This window comes from Pyrus communis, chromosome 7, assembly GCF_041283825.1.
Source record: "Pyrus communis isolate YQ-2024b chromosome 7, ASM4128382v1, whole genome shotgun sequence".
NCBI classification, from domain to species: Eukaryota; Viridiplantae; Streptophyta; class Magnoliopsida; order Rosales; family Rosaceae; genus Pyrus; species Pyrus communis.
Genome location: NC_142571.1, coordinates 4066305 through 4079244, shown reverse-complemented (window position 1 = coordinate 4079244; position 12940 = coordinate 4066305).

Below are 12940 nucleotides of genomic sequence, written 5' to 3'. Positions count from 1 at the left end.
GCTACTAGGCTCGTCAATATCATATCATTATGTAAATCCTTTTAAACATTTTTAATATTTGATTTATGTCCGATGTGGGACTTTAGCAATTATCTAATTAATAACTAGCTTCCCACTTACCAAGTGTGAAATCCAAAATCCAATATAGAGTGATGAATGGAAAGCTCTTCTCATATTAATTTCCTGGTGAGACATAGTAGCCTTAGAGATTAAATACTCTCGTTGTACCCTTATTCGGCATAAGATAAGAAGCTTATACCACTTAGAGATTAAAAACTACCTTGATTATGCGTCGAACTACAATCTCATGCTTCATGTTTTAAACATTGTAATGTCATACCTCAACTTATGAATTCATTGCAATGTCACACTTCTGTTAAATTTTCTGTCAATTTGGCTATTAAATGATGACGTGGCATGATGGGGCCCACTCATTCGCCAACTAGAATAAAAAATTAATTAATTAAAAATAAACTATTAATTTTTTAATTATTAAAAAAAAATTGTTATTGGCACTCCAAAATCTCATTTACACTTCTCACAAAATGTATTTTTTCTTTTAAATATAGAAAGAAAAAAAATCCTTTCTTCGTTCCCACCATCTTTTTCCTCCGTTCCAATATCTGCAAACCCTAATTTCAATTCTCCCTATTCCTCCAATTTCTCACTCAATCCCTCATTCGCTTCCCAAAATGCAGCCCCTTTTGTTCTCCAATGCGTTAACGTCCCCAAACCCTCTCTTCCTCCACACGGAGCTCTCCTACCTCTCCCTCTGATCCCTAACCCCAACCCTCAAACCCATGATAATCCTTATGGGCGGCGGGCCAATAACCTTCCCCGATGGCATATCCAAGTGGCAGTGGAAGCGCATGCAGGCCAAAAAAACCAAGCAACTCCTCAAGGCGCGGCTCTGCCTGGAGCAACAAATCTACGACATGCGAATTTTCAGACCCGCGGCTAGTATGGGTTTCTTTTTTTCTGATATAATCCCTAAATAGCTTTTTGGGTTTTAGTTTTGGTTATGACCGGAGCCGTCATGGCGATTTTCTCGAATTTGGTGTTCGGGGGGTTCCAATACATTGATGCAGCTGGCCAGGACGGTAAAGCCGTCCTTGCTATCAAGGTCGGAACGATTGCCGATGAACTGGGCTACGAGTGAAGGTGGGAATTGCCGGATTTCGTAGAGAGCGGCGAATTGGAAGATTTTGTATTTTGGGGTTTCCACGCTTGTTTATCCAAAAGCCATACCCATTTTTGAGGAATTAGAGTTTGGTTGTATCTGGGTTTTTTTATTTGGATTTGGGTGCGTTAGAAGGGCCTTAAAAATGATAAGAAGATACTTGGGCGTTTGTAGGTGGTTTTCAAATTGAAAATTAATAATCTGGGATAGGGCACATACGGAAAGAGTTAAAGGAAAACTAATAAAATGAGCTTGAAAAAATTTTAGTTTTAATAAAAGGAAATGTTATTGGCACTCCAAAAATCTCATTTTACGCTTCTTACAATTGTATTTTTCTTTCCTAATATAGAAAGTTTGGAGTGTAGAATGAGATTTTTGGAGTGCTAATAACAATTTCCTTTTTATTTAGGGAATTGTTATTAACATTCCAAAAATCTCATTTTACACTCCAAACTTTCTATAATTAGAAAAAAAAAATACACTTGTAAGGGAGTATAGAATGAAATTTCTGGAGTGCTAATAACATTTCCCAATAAAAAAAACCATGTTATAAGTTTTGTTTAATGATTAGTACAATGCCCATATTAAAGTAGTCCAACTAAAAATGACCTAACTATAATAAATTATGATTTGTCGATTTTACCCCCAACTTTTTAGGTTGAGTTCCAGATTTTCATTGTTAATAGAGTTCATCGTTGTTTTGCAGAACTTTTTCTTTTTCTTTGAAACAAAAATATTGATCCTCATGCTATTTAATTTATATTTTGTATTATTTCGTTGAAATGTGATCGTCGTTATTATTCATAATGTATTCGAGGTACTGTTTTTCAATTTTTCTTCGTCAGTGGAATTCATCGTTTGTTGCTCTAGAAAATAAATTTGAGATGCATGTTATTCAATAATAACGACGGGTCACTGTTTCTGGACTGTAAAAATAAATTGTTTCTGGATTTTAAGTAACACTGTTTCTGGAATCTAAGTCACTGTTTCTGGATCCAAATGAAATAGACACACTGTTTCTTAAATGTAAGCTAGAAAATAAATAGTGAAATTCATTATATTTGGATTCAAAGAAAAATAAGCATCATATTTCTTAAATATAATTAACTGATGTATGAAAGAAAAAAAAAACAATCAAAGGTTAAAACATAGACTATTTCTGAAATCTAAATCACTGTTTCTGGATTTTGGTTATTTTCTTTCCAGATACAGTGTTTGTTTGTGCACAAACAAAACAAACACTGTATCTGATTTTTTTTTCCAAAAACAGTGTTATATTTTGGGTTCTCCAGAAACAGTTTTATGTTTTGGTTCTTTTTTTTCTTTCTAGACACTTGTTTCGACGACTTTGTTCTGATGAATGCTTCATTTTTCAACTTTGATTTGAACTTTGATTTGGTAAGCCTATATTACAGTAGTACATTTCTCGGATGAAAGAAGGCCTAATGCCTATGCATGTGCACTTTCAGCATTATCCTCTACGTTCAAGGGGTCTTTTTACACCAGAAAGTTATTCTATCACGTTAACCGTTTCCAGAATAAGAAGCCAAGGAAAAAGAGAAATAAATAAGCCGAGGGGAAAGGAATACAAATGATAGCACTATTTTAGAAAGTAATGAAGTCTCAAACGAAGAAGGTCATGGAAGAAAAATCAAGATACACATGCTTCCCTCACACCCAAAAAAACACATCGTTGAATGCGTATGAAATGCATATCTAATATTTTTCTTCCAAAATGCTCATAATTTTGGGTGCACCTTATGTTTAGTCCTAATCTAACAAGAACCTAAGATAAAGACCTAAGTTAAGGTTATGAATCTCAGCTATTTACAGACGCTTGACATGTACGTACATCATCGAGACCGTAGGTCCTTATTGGATCTGATTGGAATAAAATACTAACACTATAAATTGTTCGTAGTGCACATAAGATGATGAGGACGATGACAAGGAAGAGGAGGATAAGGGCACGAAAAGGTAGACAATAGTTTTGGATGGTTTTTTATTAAACTTTGAGCTCTTTTGGTTAAATAATATTTTAGGATGATTTTTGGTTAAATATTTGTTGGCCCAAGCCCTTTTCATTAAAGTTCCCAAGAGTTAATGCTCGTGTGTTTCCATTTTTTGTGTTTTTTTTTAAATAAATAAATTTTTTATTTCAGTTGGCCAAAGAGTGGGCCCTTCTCTTGCCATATCTTCATTTAACAATGACAGAAATTTTAGCGGAGGTTTGACATTGTAACGAATTCAGAAGTTAAGATATGACATTGCAATGTTTAAAACATGAGATATGAGTTTGTAGTTCAACGCATAGTTGAGGTAATTTTGTGTAATTTACCCTATCCATTATTTCCTTTACGTTTATCTTATTTGGTTTTCTCCATTTTTGCAACGAGTAGCCCTTTGAAAATGAAGCAATTTGAGCAGAAGGTGTTATATCTACAAATTACAATGTTTAAACCATTGAGAAGCATGTCAGTAATCTCCAGATTCCAATATCCTTTACACACCTTGCACGACTCATACGTATTTACTTCGACCAGAAGCCTTGGGACCCAAGGAACAAAAAAAGTTCCGATAGTACGGTGAGTTAGATTTTTACATTGAATGTCTTCCAGGTTATGAGGAGTGGAATCCCCTAACTATTGTGCCGTTGCTTTACCCCTCACTTTCTTGATACTTGGTAACCACTCATCTAAACACAACATCAAAGTTGGAAAGAGGTTTTAAATTCTAATCCTGACTCTTTCATCGATAAAAATCAAAATAAAAAAAATGAAGGATGGATTGTGGATGGCTGAAAAATTGCAATAGATATATGGAAGAGATTCTACACTTGTGGTGCCCATTTTGTAAAAAAATGTTACATACGTATACGTATATTTACACTCCAAGGTTACCTTTTACAGTGTGGACGATTCTCCCTCTTTCCCCTCTCCCAAAAAGTGAATGTGTAGTTGGAAGCCATACACCAGGCAACACGCTAAGGGTAGGCATATCTTGGTATGCGGGGCTTGGGTTAGAACCCATAACCCTACTAACCCGATTTTTTATACCCAACCATGGTGGATGGGAAACCCTACTAACCCGAGGGCTTGAGGGCGCACATTGTGTGATTTCATCCAAGGTGAACAGACTAGACCACCATAACCTCACATGGTTAGGCATCACTGATACAACCAATTACTCTAATGCCCTGCTTAGTTATAAGTCCACGCTACTAGGCTCGGCAATATCATATCATTGTGTAAACCCTTTTAAACATATTTAATATTTGATCTCTGTCGGATGTGGGACTCTAGCAATTATCTACTTAATAACTAGCTTCCAACTTACCAACTGTGAAATTCAAAATCCAACAGAGAGTGATGAATAGAAAGGTCTTCTCATATTAATTTCCAGGGTGAGACATATATAGTAGCCTTAGAGATAAAATACTCTCGTTGTACCCTTATTCGACATAAGAAAAGAAGCTTATACCGCTTTCCCATGAACGTAGCCACGTAAATTCCTTGGTATGCATTATTTCCTTTACGTTTATCTTATTTGGTTTTCTCCATTTTTGTGACGAGTAGCCCTTTGAAAATGAAGGAATTTGAGCAGAAGGTCTTATATCTACAAATTACAATGTTTAAACCATTGAAAAGCATGTCAGTAATCTCCAGATTCCAATATCCTTCACACACCTTGCGCGACTCCTACATATTTACTTCGACCAGAAGCCTTGGGACTCAAGGAACTAAACAGTACCGATAATACGGTGAGTTTGATTTTTTCTGTAATAGTGATGAGAATGTTGTATCATCCTCTTCATCGGTGGTGGTGGATTTTGGAGAAGAGACCGAGGATGGAGAAGTCTCGTAGTGGGAGTTGAAGAGAGAAGGGAAGAGAGTGAGACCTTGTTTTAATTCCCTTCCTTTTTTTTTTTTCAAATTTTTTCTTAATTAATTTGTAATATGTATTTAGGTTCAAACTCCAAGTGTCAGAAATTTGGTGGGCTAGAGCAATAAGTAATGTCTGGTCATCAGTTAATGAATGAGTTGACAGAAAGATTAATAGAAGTATTAAAGTAGCAGAAAATTTAAACTTAAGGTATGGAAGTGGGTCGACAAATAAATAAGTTTAATAACATGAGATTTTGCGAACTTGAAGGTAATAAAATAAAAATTATCCTCATTAGAAATTTAGAATTTAAACAGGTTTTTTTTAGTATAGAGGAGGGCAAAGCCTAGCTAGCACAAAAAGACAAACCTGGGCAAAATACTTTGTTCGTCCGTTTAGTACTCTAATTTTCAACTAGTAAATGGTATATGACTGGCCAAAATATTGCATGATGTTTAAAATGTTACGTATATTTACACTCCAAAGTTATCGTAACGGTGTGGACGTTCTTAGTTGCATCATATCACATTGTTGATGCTGGTTGGTTAAAATAAATAAGTTTAATAACATGAGATTTTGCGAACTTGAAGGTAATAAAATAAAAATTATCCTCATTAGAAATTTAGAATTTAAACAGGTTTTTTTTAGTATAGAGGAGGGCAAAGCCTAGCAAGCACAAAAAGACAAACCTGGGCAAAATACTTTGTTCGTCCGTTTAGTACTCTAATTTTCAACTAGTAAATGGTATATGACTGGCCAAAATATTGCATGATGTTTAAAATGTTACGTATATTTACACTCCAAAGTTATCGTAACGGTGTGGACATTCTTAGTTGCATCATATCACATTGTTGATGCTGGTTGGTTAAAGATTCTCCCTCTTTCCCCTTTCCCAAAAAGTGAATGTGTAGTTGGATGCTACACCAGGCAGCACGCTGAGGATAGGTATATCTTGGTCTGCGGGGCTTGGGTTAGAACCCATAACCCCAATCTAAAGATTGATTTTTTATTAGCTACCCAACCATGGTGGATGGGAAACCCTACTAACCCGAGGACTTAAGGGCGCACATTGTGTGATTTCACCCAAGGTGAACAGACTAAGACCACCATAACCTCACCTGGTTAGGCATCACCGATGCAACCAATCACTTTAATGCCCTGCTTAGTTATAAGCCCACGCTACTAGGCTCGGCAATATCATATCATTGTGTAAACCCTTTTAAACATATTTAATATTTGATATCTGTCCGATGTGGGACTTTAGCAATTATCTACTTAATAACTAGCTTCCAACTTACCAACTGTGAAATTCAAAATCCAACAGAGAGTGATGAATAGAAGGGTCTTCTCATATTAATTTCCACGTGAGACATAGTAGCCTTAGAGATAAAATACTCTCGTTGTACCCTTATTCAACATAAGAAAAGAAGCTTATACCGCTTGCCCATGAACGTAGCCACGTAAATTCCTTGGTATGCATTATTTCCTGTACGTTTATCTTATTTGGTTTTCTCCATTTTTGTGACGAGTAGCCCTTTGAAAATGAAGGAATTTGAGCAGAAGGTCTTATATCTACAAATTACAATGTTTAAACCATTGAAAAGCATGTCAGTAATCTCCAGATTCCAATATCCTTCACACACCTTGCGCGACTCCTACATATTTTCTTCGACCAGAAGCCTTGGGACTCAAGGAACTAAAAAGTACCGATAATACGGTGAGTTTGATTTTTTCTGTACATAGTGATGAGAATGCTGTATCCTCCTCTTCATCGGTGGTGGTGGATTTTGGAGAAGAGACTGAGGATGGAGAAGTCGCGTAGTGGGAGTTGAAGAGAGAAGGGAAGAGAGTGAGACCTTATTTTAATTCCCTTCCTTTTTCTTTTTTTTCAAATTTTTTTCTTAATTAATTTGTAATATGTATTTAAGTTCAAACTCCAAGTGTTAGAAATTTGGTGGGCTAGAGTAATAAGTAATGTCTGGTCATCAATTAACGAATGAGTTGATAAAAAGATTAATAGAAGTATTAAAGTAGCAGAAAAATGAAGGAATTTGAGCAGAAGGTCTTATACACATGAAGGAATTTGGGTTTGCCGGATAACGCGGCTTCGACTTCTTGTCGGCCTTGTCTGTGTCGTATGAGGAAGGGAAGGGAGGGATGGAGTGAGAGTTCAAGAAATAAGCGGGAGAGACGGGAAGAAGTGAGAGTGTGTGTCCCCCGAACCCCACCACTAGAAAATTAAATCCTCTCTCTCTTGCTGCCATTTGGCAGCGTCTAATCTTCTTTTCTTTTCTTTTCCTTCTTTTCCTCGTATTGGTCCCTTCTCAAATTAATGGAACCCCTAAAAATATTAAATTTCTATTTTATTTAAGAAACTTCCAACGTCTATAACATTTTCTTTCTCATCCTAATTCACGAACGGTCTTGGTCTATGCGCTCGTGGGGTTGAGCTTAATTCGAAAACATTAAGAGTGATCCCCGAAGGTCTACGGATTTAAATAATTATTTTCAAAAATTCAAACATTTTAATTAAGTAATTAAAATCTAAAATTAATTTAAATTCGTGAAAATAATATAAAATTCTGAGAATACAAAATACGTAAATTACAGTAGTGAAATCCAAGAACGGGATTTCACAATATATATAGAAAACTTCATTTTAATCCTTAAAAAGATGAGTTTTGGACTATAACCTTGTGTAAGATTAAAGTCTAATTTTAGTCTCTCAGACATTTTATTATCTTATTTGTTAATTATATTTTGATGTTTTATTTCTTTTTATTTCTTCATATTTTTAATGTATTAATACATTTTAATTTTAATTTTCATCTCATTCATCATAATATATTTTGATGTCTACATTTGGGTAAACTAATTTTTCTTTTTATATAATATATTCCGATACAATTTGTGTAATCTTCATTTAGGTACATTAATTCATTTGATATATTTTAGTATATCCATCGATACACATATATATAGGTACATTACTTAAATATAATACATTTCGGTATATTAATTCAATATAATACATTTCGGTACACACATTTCGGTATTAACATTTAGGTATATTAATTGAATATAATACATTTCGGAACATATATTTAGGCTCATTATAATATATGTTGGTACAAACATTTCGGTACAGTCATTTTTGTACACTTATATATTTACATATTTTTGTGTCACTAATTTCGTTTAATATTTTCTCATTTATGTTCATTTATAATTGAAAGAACTAATATGTGCATATTAATAAAATTAAAATTTTAATGTGGAGACATTAAATAACAGAAATATAATATAATTTTAATAAAAATACACTTTAAAGGATTAAATTGAATATGTAATCTAGCACCAAATTTTTTTGAAATTCTAATCTTTTGCAAGGACTAATGTTGAAAACCCTATATAGGGGAGATTCTACACTTGTGCTCATTTTGTAAAAAAAAAATTGACAATCCAAACCGGCTAGTTTATTTCATTATTTATGTGACGACCCGTCCCTATTTTCTATGTAATTTTCTCCCCAAGTGTGTAAAGTGACGATTATGCCCTGGTTGACTAAGTGGTGTGGATGTACATATGCAGTTTTAAACTATTCTTCTTGCTATCGTAATTAAATTGCCCTCGACGTCACGAGTGCGTTAGCCCAAGTTAGACCCGAATTGGAATCGTAACGAGGAAGTTACGGTTATTTAAGTGTGTAAACAGGTAGAATTAAGAACCAATTATTGTGGTTAGTAATTCTTCTAAACCAATAAGATATTTTCTCTTTCTTTTGGACCAATTAAAAATACATTTCTCTCTCTCTTCTGCCCAATCAGACCTGAACTCTCTCTCTCTCTCCTTCTCAGACCTTCTTCTTCCTTCTTTTTGCACCCAAGCCACCATCACCACACATACACCAAATCATCACAAATTGAACCTGCAAAGACCATCATCGTGTTCATCTTGACCTCACGAACCGAGTCGTACCACCTGATTATCGAACAGACGAGTTTTGACTCGCCAACTTGGAAGCTTTGACACAGTGCACTTTGCTCCGACACGATCCTGGCGAGATTACAAGGTTTTAGGACGTGGGGAAGTTTCTATTCAACTCCATAGGGACCCTAGACTAAGTTTGGGAAGGAGTTGACGTCGGATCAAGCGAGTTCGAGAAGTTTCAATTTTGGCCGAATCTTTTGAGGGATTTTTAGGCCATTTTCTGTTTGATTTTAGATTCCCAAGGGGTACGAACTTGTTCTACTCCTCAAGAGCTTCAAATCCATATAAATTTTGTGGATTTTGGTCAAGAGATGAGCTAGATATTAAGATTTGAAATTTTACCTAGAAACCGGTCACTTTTTCCAGAATCCACCGAACTAGACGGTAGACGACGAAGCTCACCGAAGAAGAAGGCGAATATTTTGTCAAAGTTGACAGAATATTCTGACGGCATCAAGTAACGCCGTTACTATTTAACAAAATATTTCATCTATTCTGATGTAATATTCCTAACACCCGTTAGGGTTCTGTCGGCATATGTCGTGCACATACCTGCTCGTGGCTGCGCGTATGGTCGTGGGTTGGACCGCGCTTGAGGGCGCATCCGGCCTCCGGCTAGCGAGTGATTTTTACATGTGGGTCCATGACTTCGAGTAGATCATTTTTGTATTTTCAAACCTTCCATTTGAGCAAACTATGAGAAGTTGTTCCTAGATTCTTATGTATGTGCTATTTAATTAACTAAAAATAGTTGTTTCACATATAGGGGAGACATACCCCGAGGAAGAATGCGGGCAAGCGAGGTTAGGGGGCTACGATCCTTCAACATATTATTGAGTGAACATTTGTTTTTATATCTATATATATACTTTACGGTTCTAGAAATGTTTTAAATTGAGTTATGCATTTCATGCCACGTCTAAAATGTGTTATATTTTAAATGTTGCATTGTTATGATTTATGTTTACGCTAAATGATTCTACGGAGGCATAAGTAAGTTCAAGTGAGTTATTATGTGATTAAAATGGTTGCATCATATTGGCATGCATATATTCATTTAGAGCTCATCATTGCTGCACCCCGGTGTTAGTGCTCCCGCCCCAGGCCAAGGCCAGTCCTTCACATGATGTTCACCTCCCGCACCGTACGTTCGCCTTGGATCCAAATTTGGTGCCAGCCTTGTCGTACATGTCACATTAGGTGACTCCGACTCGCAGGTGACTCGCAATTTATCTCTAACCTTCACGTGATCGTAGCATTAGAGCGCACATATTTACACCCAGTCCTGTCGTACAGGTCACACTAGGTGACTCCGACTCGCGTGCTAGCATAGATTGATGAGCAATAGGTCCAATCATACAGGTCACATTAGGTGACTCCAACTGGCATGCTAATTTAGACTGATTTCACACCTGACTTACATTTATTATTGCTGAGATGTTGTGATGTGGCATGCTTCGATTTTCACAGCTTTTGTGCATTGATTTTCATACTTACGTAGTATTATTATTTTCTAGAAACTATACAGGTTTTACAGTGAAGGGTTAATACTTTCAGAAAAGAGAAATGTATTTTCTAAAGCTTTGTTTTTGCCCATTTACCCTTCTGTTTTTCGCCCGTCTAGGTCCTAGATAGTTGTTCTCCTTTGTGGCACATGAGGATTACCCCACGGTTCTGACATTCCACTAAACAATGTAGGGATCTTCTCCCTGGTTGTGTATTTAGTACTTAGTCAATTTGACTGCATCTTTTAATTACCTATACTCTGAATGTTTGTATCTTGGGTTTGACCACTTCTGCATACTCACTTATTTCTAGTTAAAATAATCTTTAGTTTTGGTTTTATTTTGTTCACATTTTTAATTACTTCTTTTGCACTCTTGGCTACGTCACTCTCATGTGACTGCCAGCACGCCTCGACTCCAGTCGAGGTGTGTCAATTTATTGATCATTCTTGAAAGAAAGAAAAAATAGACAAATCCAAAGCATTAAGACATCCAATTGTAGTGAAGAAAATAGACGAATTTGGTTTTTCAAAGATACACTATTATGACTACCACTTAATCCAACAGTCAAATGATTTCGATTTGAGTGATTTTTGGTAAAGGTGATCTTTGAGGGAAGATTTGAAAAATGAAGGGTTGGATAGTTGAAATACAACGTGCAGTGGGCCCCATAAAAAATCCCTCGAAAAAGTTAATTCACTCAACAGAAGGGGATTGATGTTACATACGTATATTTACACTCCAAGGTTACTATACCAAGGTTGTTTTTTACAATGGGGACGTTACAACCCATAACCCCAATTTAAAGATTGATTTTTTATTAGCTACCCAACCATGGTAGATGGGGAACCCTACTAACCCGAGAGCTTAAGGGCGCACTTTATGTGATTCACCCAAGGTGAACAAACCAAAACCACCATTACCTTACCTGGTTAGGCTTCATCGAGACAACCAACCACTTTAATGCCCTACTTAGTTACCAGCCCATGGTACTAGGCTCGGCAATATCATAGCATTGTGTAAATCCTTTTAAACATATTTAATATTTGATTTCTGTTCAATGTGGGACTTTAGCAATTATCTAACCAACAAGATCCTCTCCAGATCCTTTTGGTGAGGATCCTCGAGATTCGTAAATCGTGTCTATTCATTGTACATCATGCAGTCATTTTTTGTCAAGTACTGTTTGTATTTAATTTTAAATAAAAATATTTAAGATGATTTCTGACCGTACAATGTACGATGAAAGGATATAATTCACGGATCTCTGGGATCCTCACAAAAAGGATCCAGATTCATTATCTAATTAATAACTAGCTTCCCACTTACCAAGTGTGAAATTCAAAATCCAACAGAGTGATGAATAGAAAGCTCTTCTCATATTGATTTCCAGGTGAGACAGAGTAGCCTTAGAGATTAAGTGTTCTCTCGTTGTGCCCTTATTCGACATAAGAAAAGAAGCTTATACCGGTTTCCATGAACGTAGCCACGTAAATTCCTTGGTATCCATTATTTCCTTTACGTTTATTTTATTTGGTTTTCTCCATTTTTGTAACAAGTAGCACTTTGAAAATGAAGGAATTTGAGCAGAAGGTGTTATCTACAATGTTAAAGCCATTGAATAGCATTTCAGTAATCTCCAGATTCCAATATCCCTTACACATCTTGCAATACGACTCCTACATATTACTTCGACCAGAAGCCTTGTGACTCAAGGAACAAAAAAGTACTGATAATACGGTGAGTTCGATTTTTTCTGTAAATAGTGATGAGAATGCTTTATCCTCCTCTTCATCGGTGCCTCAATTGTCCCTAGCTTTGTGTAAAACTGTAATGAGTTGTTCTACCGTTCTCGAGACAAATCCAACATTTGCAAGATGAAGAGCTGTATGATATACCTTCTCGTCGAACTCTGCACCGAACCTAAATGAAACTACTGCAAATACTTCCAAGGTTAGAGTTCGGAACATGTCTTCAATGTTTCAACCTTTAATAGTTAATGTTCTCGAGTCTGCAAGTTTCATCATTTTCTTGATATTTTTGTTACCACAAATGTAACTCCATACCGATGTTATCATTCAACACATAACGTCCTGAAATATTCCACTCTACCTACGCACCAACGTTACTTTTCTAAATGTGGAATTTAGTCATAGATAACCAATAACATAACTATTTAACCATGACGATCAAATGATACAGCGATATGCACCAAAACGCCAGAGCTCGTTGAAAAGAAAGAAAGAGAATTGCCAAGGAACTTACCAAATGTCCCTTCCTAGCTCGACAAGCCAAAATCGCCATTCTCTCGTAAGCTTCCCCTCAACGTGTACAGAAATATTTGTCCAGCAACTGTGATGAAATTCCACTTTGTCCAAATCAT